Source organism: Podarcis melisellensis, assembly GCF_964234715.1.
Source record: "Podarcis melisellensis genome assembly, chromosome: 12".
In the NCBI taxonomy this organism is placed as follows: domain Eukaryota; kingdom Metazoa; phylum Chordata; class Lepidosauria; order Squamata; family Lacertidae; genus Podarcis; species Podarcis melisellensis.
Window position 1 is genome coordinate 23,901,385 of NC_138544.1, and position 12,020 is coordinate 23,913,404.

The window sequence follows — 12,020 nt, forward strand, 5'->3', positions numbered from 1 at the left end:
CTTTTGCTCCTAATCAAACATAGTCATAAAAGGCCTCACCCTCCAAAAAAACAACAACTAATTACAGAATTTACAGTACTACAAAAAAAAAAAATCATTACAGGAAGCAGTATTTATATGATCCATTATATTTGGTAGGTTAGTACAGTATTGTAAAATGTGGATCTAGACACCAGCAAGTGGATTTCTGCTCATAAAATGTGGCTTTCCAATCTGCTCCTTCCCACTATAGTTGCTTCCTTGCACCATCCCTTCTCCCACTGCTCCTGAGGCTGAATAATTCTCTAGAATGGTGAAGGGTGTGGCAGTTCCCTACCTACATGGCCCCAGGGCTGGTGTCAGAACATGGCATTTTCCAGCAGCTCTGGAAAGCTCAATGAAGACTGTCACTTACATTCTTCACAGTGCCCTGGACCAGTACTATAGCAGGGATAGCACTGGTGCATTGGAAGAAATTTAAATCCCAAGTCATCTGGTGCTTAGAGTTCTAATGTCGCTGTCCACTGTCTGATAAGCCTCCAAATCAAGGCTCATGGGGTGTGGGTGTGTGTGTAAGAGAGAGAGAGAGGGAATGTTATAATCATAATAATTTATTATTTATACCCTGCTCATCTGACTGGGTTTTCCCAGCCACTCTGGGCAGCTCCCAACAAAATATTAAAAACACAATAAAACATCAAACATTTAAAAACTTCCCTAAACAAGGCTACCTTCAGATGTTTTCTAAAAGTCAGGTAGTTGTTTATTTCCTTGACATCTGATGGGAGGGTGTTCCATAGGGCAGACACCACTACCGAAAAGGCCCTCTGCCTGGTTCCCTGTCACCCCACTTCTTGCAGTGAGGGAACCACCAGAAGGCCCTCGGAACTGGACCTCAGTGTCCAGGCAGAACGATGGGGGTGGAGACGCTCCTTCAGGTATACTGAGTGCGGGGGGTCACCAGATGGCACTGTGCCAAACCTGATAATGAAACCTCCTGGACTGTACAACTCTATCCAAAGACCTTCCTCAACCATAATTCTCATTGCACATCCTCACATAGACCCAGTTTTTTGCATCACTCCACATAAAGTATCTGAAAGGATCAGAAACATCTCCTAATCTTTACACTTTTGGGAGCTACGTCCATGAACTCAGAATTTCTGTGTACATGAAACCTGCCCGGTGACAGTCAGAATCTTGTTCTGATTGGATCCTTATTCCACCTTTCCTCTTGGGAACTGCCCCATAAATATAACATGCTTTTGGAAATAGCTTATCTCCGACTTCTATGGCCAAGGACAAGAGTAGCTAGTGTGGTGCCTCCTGATGTTGTGGACTACTGCTCTCATCATCCCAGACATTGACCATGCTGACAAAGGCTGATGGGAGTTTGTTCCAAAACATCTAGAGGTACACTGGTCCCCTTCAACCCAGGGAACTCTGACCTCTTCCACAAACAGAATCCAGGCTTAGTTCAGGAAAGGATGATCTGTACATTGAAATACTTCAGGATTTCTGCTAAGAAAGCACTTTGTGTTTTATTTTCTTTTAAAGGCAATGCTTCACTCCACCCCCCTCTAGTAAATGTATCTTAATTAGAGTTATTGTAAGTGTCAGGCAGACACGGGTGGTGCTGTGGGTTAAACCACAGAGCCTAGGACTTGACGATCAGAAGGTCGGTGGTTCGAATCCCCACGAAGGCGTGAGCTCCTGTTGCTCGGTCCTAGCTCCTGCCCACCTAGCAGTTCGAAAGCACATCAAAGTGCAAGTAGATAAATAGGTACCGCTCCGGCAGGAAGGTAAAAGGTGTATCCATGCGCTGCTCTGGTTTCAGTGTTCTGTTATGCCAGAAGTGGCTTAGTCATGCTGGCCACATGACCTGGAAGCTGTACGCCAGCTCCCTCGACCAATAAAGCGAGATGAGCGCCGCAACCCCAGAGTCGTCCACAACTGGACTTAACTGCCAGGGGTCCCTTGCCTTTACTAAGCTTCGCAACTTGTTTTCATCAGCATTAAAGCAAAATATGGCACATACTATCAGCTTAGAGATGCAAATACAAAATGTGATCAGGTAGATAGATAGACAGATAACTGATACATGTTTTGCAGTGCTTTTGTTTTAGAAATAGAGGTACCAGAACTCACCATGAACTCACCCTTGTTCAGTTTGAATGGCAATGGCACCCACCTGAAAGGTGCCGGAACTCTGGGCTTGGAAAAAAGCCCTGATATTCTGTCATATTAAATAGTTAAAATGTTCATAAATATTAATTTAAAAATGACTTGGTTCTGAAGGCACAAGGTAAGATGGCCATGGACATTTCCTCTCAGATTGCTGTATAAACATACCACTACTAGTGGCTGGTAATGGGTCAAGTGGGTGTTGAAAGGTGTAGAACTGTTACATTTTTATGTCCTTATAGTTTCACATCAAGTTGACCAAGGAATTACTTTTGTGTGAGAATTTCTCATTATTATCTTCATATGGTAGCTAAAAGAGGTGACTAGTTGCTTGGTATTTGGATAACTTTGGGGGTGGGGTGGCAGAGATAGAATATGACTAGACAAGCATTTCTGAAATAAAAAAAATATTCAAATTATGTCTCACACTCTCTTTTTTGTGCCCTATTTTGTTTTCACATGCCTATCATTTATATATATATATATATATATATATATATATATATATATATATATATATATATATATATCAATCATGGTTAGAGTTCTAAGCTGGAAGTCACCTCACAAATCTAGAGCTGGGTAATCTTCTTAACTTTTATGTTCCCAGACTGAGGAGACTTTCCGTACATAGAACCTGGCAAGCAAATAATGTCTCAGGGACCTGAGCTGCATGTCCTTCTGAGGTACAGCATTTCATAGGTGCTTCATAAAGCAATGTAGCCCAAGGCTCAGTCTGAGGAAGCTACTTCACAGGCCACACCCAAGGAAGACAACAATGAATGTGTTGTGCTGGTAACAAGAGGTGGGAGAAAATAAGGCACAAGCCAAAGGAGCAGGAATGTACCTTGAAAGGAACAGGAAAGGAGAAGAAAGGGAGGAAGGAGGCCAGAGAACCTTGAAATGTGGAGTGAGTTACTGCTGCACAGACTGGAAGATGCACGCATACAACCCCACTTGTACTACCCCAAAAAACTGTAATTTTACTTTCAATCTAGATTGATTCCAGATCCTGCCCCCACCAAGGTATGTGTGGCTGGTCGATATACATTTGAAAACCCTCTAATAAATAATAATAATTTATTATTTATACCCCGCCCATCTGGCTGGGTTTCCCCAGCCACTCTGGGCGGCTTTCAACAGAATATTAAAATACAATAGTCTATTAAACATTAAAAGCTTCCGTAAACAGGGCTACCTTCAGATGTCTTGGTAGTTGGTCTGGTAGTTGTTTTTCTCTTTGACATCTGGTGGGAGGCTGTTCCACAGGGTGGGTGCCACTACCGAGAAGGCCCTGTGCCTTGTTCCCTGTAACTTGGATTCTCGCAGCGAGGGAATCACCAGAAGGCCCTCGGAGCTGGACCTCAGTGTCCAGGCAGAAAAACCTTTAATAGGTTATCCATGCCTTTTGCTTCCTGCACACACCCAAGGCAAATGAAGAAGAAAGAGGTGGTTGCAATATTGGTATACACCCAAGAATAGCAGATAGAACCCCTATTGCTGGGACCACTTTCATCTGTTTGCAATGGACCCTCTGTAGGGTAATGCAGAATCAGTTGGCAACGAGCTTTTATTTTGGGAATAAGACCAGTTTCTCAATAGGGGGCAGAAAATAAAAATAAATGCAAAAATCTAGGTTGCATGTTGGACTACATGGGGCAGGGGGGGGGGCCCAAGTACAGTGGTACCTCGGGTTACAGGCGCTTCAGGTTACAGACACTTCAGGTTACAGACTCCGCTAACCCAGAAGTAGTACCTCGGGTTAAGAACTTTACCTCAGGATGAGAACAGAAATTGTGCGGCGGTGGCAGCAGGAGGCCCCATTAGCTAAAGTGGTACCTCAGGTTAAGAACAGTTTCAGGTTAAGAACGGACCTCCAGAATGAATTAAGTTCTTAACCCGAGGTACCACTGTACTCAGTCTCCACTGGTTTTAGAATAAAATCTTGTTTATACACAGCTGAAGGACTAAAAAAGCAAGAATGGTGAAGTCGCATGCACCATAGTGGGGAATGGGCAAAATCAGATATAAAGAAATAAGAAAGCACCAAATGGGCTGGATCCAGGTGACCCGGGGCCATTTAAAACTAGCATTATAATGTATGTTGGAGTGTTGGGCTTATGGAAGGGCTATAGCAGTGCAACAGATGCATGCTGGGTTGTATGCAATGAGGAGTAATAAAGAAATCAGCAGATTGTATCTTGGAAATGCAGCTCTGTGCCCTTGCAACCCTTCCTTTTCCTGTTGTGTTGGAGCACTACCAAACACTTAACCACTTCTCTGCACTGTGATGTACTGCATATGTAGTGACCTTTAGCCCATTCTGCACATTTAACAAATTTGCTAGCCAATTAACATAATGGCTTTCTGTACCCAAGGGCTCTCTGGAGATTATCAAAGGAGGAGGCCGAAGCTGAGCGTGAAATTTAGGGCACATCCAACAGAAACGCAGCTAACTAGATTAAGAGACACCACTGTCTTTTCATTCCTCCAGAAGGAGATTCCTGCTATTCGTTTCACAATGGAGTTGACGGCTGTTGCCATTTGCTGGCAGGATAAACACAGCATCCGAGCTCAGTTCCTCCAACTGAGCAAGACAGAGAGTAGGTTTCTAAGATTCTAGACGATAGTTTGAATTTATCACTGGTAGAACAGGTAGCACAATGTAAATATATTGCAGAGCCTGGCAGGCCAACTCTGCCCATTGTCAGATTCATGGAGCAGAGGTTCCTTTGGCAAGCGAAAGAAAAATGTGACAAGAGATCTCTGTTGGAATGGGAAGATTTGCCTCTACTTGCACATATAGGAACATTTCCGTTCCCCTACACACACATACACACACACACACTTCTGCCAAGAGCTTGATATGTGCCCGGGAGCTATGAAATAGCTCAAATTTGCTTTGGAGAAAAGATTGCTACACTATTGAATTACTTTTTTTAAGGAGCATTTTCAGTTTAAAGCCTGTTTCTTGAATCAAGCAGTTTTATCAGAACAATGTGACTTTGGTTTGTGATTGTCATTAGGTGAAATTATTTACCCCTCTTGGAGAACATACATACTGTATTGTAAGCATAGGACAGTGAAAATCAACCACCACACACCTTCATTTATCAAAATAATCTGGTATGCAAATATCTGAATAATACAAAATTTAGGAAAACCAAGTTCTGTTTGCTCGTAGATACAGAAGTACAAAGCACAACTATTATTTGGGATATTTTCACGGCCAAAGAGCAGGTCAAGAAAGCTCTACCATAGCTCAATATTAACCCCCTCCCAAACTTTTACATACATCCTAAACTACAGAAGTTTCATTTTTTTGTAAGGTAACACCCCCTCCCCCCCAAAAAAATCTACAGAGTTTCTAGCACCAGTTGTTATCATTGTGTCTAGGACCATGTTACACAAAAGCAAACAAACTGATTTTGCATTTTAAAATATTTATAAAGAAGAGGGTGGGGTATTTTCTCTATGTAACCAGAGGTAACACTGGCAACTGTGTAAGGAATTTACTGTAAATGAGGCCTAATGCTTTCAAAGGTTTACTCAGAGGATTAGTGGTTTGTTCTAGTTGTAATAATAAAAAGTGGTTAGATTATACTGCTCAGGTTTGGGGAAATTTTCTACAGGGATTGAGATCTAAGAACCTGTTAACACATGGGAATGTGGCCGAGTTGAAAATTTCATCATGTATTTCATTACTGGGTTTCGTTTTCTTAGTGGGTATTCCAGTTCTAAATCCATTTTGCTGGCAATGGTTTGTTAATGGAATAAATCAAATTTCCAACATGGCATTCGAAGGTGGGCAAGTTGTGTGGAAAGTCGATATCATTCCTCTCTCACCCCCTCAGAAAACTTGTTCCTCTAATACGGGAAAAGGTTTTAAACTTCATGCCGTGGTGTTTTTCTGTGTTTATAAAACTTTATGGCTTTAATATACCTACATGTGATTTTAAAGTTGCTTTATACAACTAAAATCCACTGCTAATTCTTAGTCAACTTTAACTTGAAGTGGGGGGGGGGGGAGCTTATTTAAAATAAACAGCCATTGAACTTGGTGCAAAGGATGTTGTGAAAAGCCTGACCATGTCACTGTGAACCTTCGTATTATATACAGTATGTATATATATTTTCAAAATGAATTAAAATTAAGAAAAACGCTGACAGCGAGGGTCCCTTAAGGAGTATCGGCATCACAAGTTTCAAACAAAAGAAAAATAAAACAAAAACAAGACAGCCTTTGGTTTTAAGTGGCTTGTTTATCGTCCTTGGCACGACTGATTGGGAAATGGTACTCAGGGAAGGACCCCAATGGTAGCGCAAACCTATTCATCCTAAAAAATATGTATCTTCCCTGAAAATGTACAGTGAGAAGGCGGGAAATGCAATCGAAAAGCCATGTAACAAATACAGAGGGAATTTAATAAAACCACTCCACTTAGGGCTAACCCGCCTAGGAGACCCTCTCCTTTACATTTCTTGAGCTTTCACATTATTTGGGCATGCAAGCATAGGAGCCAACTCCTAGGGGGTTTGGCCCCCACAATAAAATATTTGAAGGGGCCGGGGCTCCACAAAATTTATGGCCATTTCTATTCAAATGGTGTGTGTACACTGCATCATGTGATGGATTATGTGGGGTGGGCCCTGCATAATATTTTACTTGGGCCACCACAATATTTTATTCAGGTTGACAGCCCTGCAGGCAGGTAATATTAGTTGTGTGTCCAGTAGAAACTTGACGCATAGATAAATATTTTCAGTGGTTGACAAAGAGCTGTGGAACTCCTTGCTCTGGAGAACGATAGCTCCTTTTGAAAATAAATGCTCAAACATGCTGCTTTCATGTTTCACTTTTTTCATGGAGAGATGCAAGACATTTTTCCACATTGGGGGCAGAGTACCTAATCCTCCTCTTCCAAAGCTCCACATTGTCTGATATAGCACCTGTGAAAGTAGCAAGTTTGGGTAAGATTGTCACCTTATATTTCTGCCACTGAGGAGATGTGGCCCTCTCAATCTTTAGCTCTGTACACAGATGCATTGCAGAGCAATCCTAAGTGAAGTTGCTGAGAATGGTGTAGTTCTCTGCCACATCTCAAGTCCTGCTGGCTTGTTACTGTTAGAATTCCTGCTCCGTGATTGCAGTCATGGGATTTTTGTCTGTCACATGACGGTATTTGTTTTGACCCCACAAAGTGGGAAGTGACGGGATGTTTGTGTTACTGTGTTCCATGAAGTGGGACTATTGTCCTTTGTTCTTTTTCTCTTTGCTGTCTGATGCTAGAGAGAGAGGGAGCCATGCTGCAGTGCTCCGTGTGTGTTTATATGTACATAAAGTAGATTAGCCAAAATGCTGAGTTGCTGAGGTCTGTTACGCAAGCTGTTCAGACTCTGCGGATCCCTAAGTGTGCCGATGTCTGTTGGCATCGGTCATTGTGAGGGAGGGAACATGCCAGCTGGGCATGTGTCTCTGCCATGCTCCTACTCGAGAGTAGGACGAGCTCCTGACAGTTACTGGCCAGGGAGGAATGTGGAGAAACTTTATTTTTCACCTTTGCAGTTCCTGCTCCCAGTTGGCACAACTGAGAGGCTCAAAGAATCTGAACTGCTTTAGATTCAGCAGGTACAGGAGTCCTGCTCTGAAATCCCTTCCCCATTTCAGGATTTTTCACCTGCTACTGCCAGCAAAAGAGCCACTAGTTTCCCACATGCCTGGACACAGCTCTTCCCCAGCAGCACATTTTCAGTGGAGAGTTACTTGTGCAAACCATCCTAACCCCCTGAAGGCACCAGAGACAGTGCGAGAACTTGCTCCGTAAATTCATGGCTGAGCAAGCATCTGACTTTGAGCACATCTCAATCACCAAAGAAGGACAAAAAAGGCACAGATCTACATAGGGTATTTGGGGGGTGTATAAATGCAAACTAGGAAATCATGATTTAAACAGAAATAAACTGAATCCCACCTGGCCAGTCTGCTGACCAGGTACTAATTGTTTATGGACAATTCCAGGGTCCCCAATCTTCCTTTGTATGGTTTGTTATCTTTACAATAGACTTGGACCAAACAACCCTTCAAACAGAGGACTCCATGAAACAAAGACCGCATTTGTGAGTCTTGTAATGCCTACTCCCTTGTAAAATGTTCTGAGCTGCCTTAAAAATGGTTTACTATAGAAAGGTAGCAAGCAAACAATGGGATTGATGATGACGACAATGATACATGACTTACCTTCTTAGAGGTCCAATACTGTCCACTAAACTACGTATATCGAGTTGCCAGACACTTGCATATTCATCCCTTGACTATAATGGCAAAAAATGGCTTCCATGTGCATCTGAGCCATCACTAACAGGAGTTCCATATGACATAACGTCACTTCCAATTCAATGCCCCTCAGCAGATTCAGTTCACACATTCAGCTGTCGAACGTCAAGTAATCAAGTGATGTCCCTGCATGTGTGACTTGGCCAAAAGTCTCTGAAATATTTTCCTTTTACATATAAATGTCATTAAGTACAACTAGTACGTTATTGGCATTAGTGCACCCCCCTTTTCCTTGTATGTTCTGCTTTCCCTTTTCAACATAATTATTCTAACAGTATTAGCATCACTCCTAGGCACCATCGGAGGGGGACAAACCTGAAAGACCTACATTGGCTCCCAGTACGTTTCTGAGCACAGTTCAAAGTGTTGGTGCTGACCTTTAAAGCCCTAAATGGCCTCAGCCCAGTATACCTGAAGGAGTGTCTCCACCCCCATTGTTTTCTGAGGTCCAGCACCGAGGGCCTTCTGGCAGTTCCCTCCCTGCGAAAAGTGAGGTTAAAGGGAACCAGGCAGAGGGCCTTTTCGGTAGTGGCGCCCGTCCTCCCATCAGATGTCAAGGAAATAAACAACTACTGTAGTACCTCGGGTTAAGTACTTAATTCATTCTGGAGGTCCGTACTTAACCTGAAACTGTTCTTAACCTGAAGACCACTTTAGCTAATGGGGCCTCCCACTGCCGCTACGCCACCAGAGCACGATTTCTGTTCTCATCCTGAAGCAAAGTTCTTAACCCGAGGTACTATTTCTGGGTTAGGAGAGTCTGTAACCTGAAGCGTATGTAACCTGAAGCATATGTAACCCGAGGTACCGCTGTATCTGACTTTTAGAAGACATCTGAAGGCAACCCTCTTTAGGGAAGTTTTTAATGTTTGAGGTCTATTGTCTTTTTAATATTCTGTTGGGAGCCACCCAGAGTGGCTGGGGAGACCCAGCCAGATGAGCGTGGTATAAATAAAATAATGATGATGATGATGATGATGATGATGATGATGATGATGATAGCCTCCCCAAAATATTTTCAAGGAGGGGGGCAGGCTCCCTCAAAATTCCACAGCTGTCGTGCATGCACGCTGCAGGGTGTGCTTACATCAGACATGCAAGTCACAGAGTGTGCACATGACACATCAGCCTGCCCTGTGGTGTAAGAGAGTAACGTCAGCATGCCATGTGGCCCCCGGCCCCCTCAGTCATGGGGGCAAGGCATGGCATCGCTTCTACAATTCTTCCTCCAATGCGATTACCAGTGCTTTTTTTAAAAGCAAAAAGCAAAAAAAAAAAGTGCCGGTACTCACCACGAAGTTGTTACAGTAACTGCCATATTTTTAACATTAAAAAAAAGAAGAAGTATCGTTATTGCATACCCTTGAGAATCCCCAGAAAAACAGCACTGGTGATTACTATACCATTCACATCTGAAAAATGGAAATTAGCATTTAGACAGCAAGAAATAATAACGGAATTAAAACAGATCATATGCCTGGCAGTTATGATTTGGAAAGCTAACTTCAAAATATGTCATTTCTTGTAACGCACACATCCCAGCGCAAAAATACCTAGAATTTCAAACGAAGACATCCTTAGGAATGCTGAACTTGATTCAAGACGGGGAAGCACCTGTACACAATTTGTGAATGATCTCACTCCGACATGGCTCTCAGTGATGGTAATTCAAGCTATACCATGGGGTCATGGACAAATCAGCTGTGGAAGTATTCCAGATTTCCTGGCTTTGAACTCCTTCCACTATATTCAACACAACTTACCAGAAAAACACAGTAAAATGAGATAATATAACAGTTGGAAGGTATGCCTTTATGCTTTAGGCAGCTCTTGTCCATCGCTGAGTTTTTGGGTTAACCTGCTACAAAAGAGATCGTGGTTTAATTGCCATGCTTTGTTTTCCTAGATCCCTGGAGAATAGCTAGTGACTGGATTTCCCCTTGCTTGGAGCGAGTGCTTAAATAGATTTCAAATATGACACCTCTCTGACAGTCACACTCACAGCCCTGAAAACATTGCCTAATCTTTAATATATGGTGACATGCTCTGCATGTCCTTAGTAGTGAAGGAAATTCCCTTTGCATATGCTCAGAGGCCCCTATATTCTTTCCTATATCTTTGAGCGTTAGAGGGCATTGAAAAATAGGAGACAGAACCAAACCAATGCTATTTTCAGCATATGCAAAGTGTACCACTCAATACTGTGCTACCTTGATGCCTGGCCTTATTCAGACAAAACCTCCCCACTCCAATACGTGTGTAGCGGTGTGTGCATTCATGGGTGTGTGCATGTATGATTTGCTTCCGAGTAAACATTGCTAGATACGGGTGGCAGGACGCGGGTGGCGCTGTTGGTTAAACCACAGAGCCTAGGACTTGCCAATCAGAAGGTCAGTGGTTCGAACCCCGGCGACGGGGTGAGCTCCCGTTGCTCGGTCCCTGCTCCTGCCAACCTAGCAGTTCGAAAGCATGTCAAAGTGCAAGTAGATAAATAGGTACCACTCCGGCGGGAAGGTAAACGGCATTTCCGTGCGCTGCTCTGGTTTGCCAGAAGCGGCTTAGTCATGCTGGCCATGTGACCTGGAAGCTGTACGCCGGCTCCCTCGGCCAATAAAGCGAGATGAGTGCCACAACCCCAGAGTTGTCCACGACTGGACCTAATGGTCAGGGGTCCCTTTACCTTTACCTTTTAAGCATTGCTAGAACTGGGGTGAAGAATAATATACAGTAATCGTAATAAATCTCTCCAGCAGGCATAAAAAAATATTTGTGCAACTTAGACAATATTTTCTTCTTTAGATAAAAAAAAAATGAAAAGTAACATTACTGGGTAATATCCAACTAAGTTAGGGTTGCGTGGAATTTCCCAAACATAGCTGGTATTCCACCTTCGTAAACAGCGTCCGGGCAGAAATCGCTGAAATTTACCAGCAGTTCAAAAAAGCTCAACAACTTTGCCAAGAAAATGTGGCGACTCTAATTAAGTCATACTCAAAGTAGGCTTCAGTAACTTTAGTCAGTTAATTTCAGGGAGTCTGTTCTCAGTATGACTGAGGTTGAGTACACACCGATTACAGACATTTGAAGCACATTTTCTCCCTCAAAGAATTCTGGGCACTGTAGTATGTTAAGGATTTCCGAGAATTGTAACACTGTGAGGGGAAAACTACAGAATTCTTTGAGGGAGAAAATGTGTTTTGAGCGTGCTTTAAAGGTATGGTGTATACATAGCCTTATAGCTGGATATCACACACTATTTCATTTGTTCTCTGGAATCAACATGGCATCAACTGTCTACGCATAAAATAATTATATTAGCAAAGCAACTAACAGACGGGAACAAATAGCAACCCTCAAGTACCATTTAACAAATTGCTCCAAATCAAAACATCACCTACAGAATGTGTTACGATGCAATTAATTGGTAAAATGCTGACTTTTTTTTTACTTGCTGTAAACAATTTAAACATCTGCTAAGCTTTCAAAGAGCACAAAAGCTATACTTAAATGAATCAATGCCATC

At 42.7% G+C, this 12,020-nt stretch overlaps 1 protein-coding gene across 4 annotated transcripts in view; it reads right to left on the minus strand.

Annotated features, from left to right (window-relative positions):
• The window catches only part of CREB5 (cAMP responsive element binding protein 5), a 262,546-nt gene that overhangs the window by 216,121 nt on the left and 34,405 nt on the right, over nt 1–12,020 (minus strand). The gene's annotated exons all lie outside the window — the stretch shown is intronic.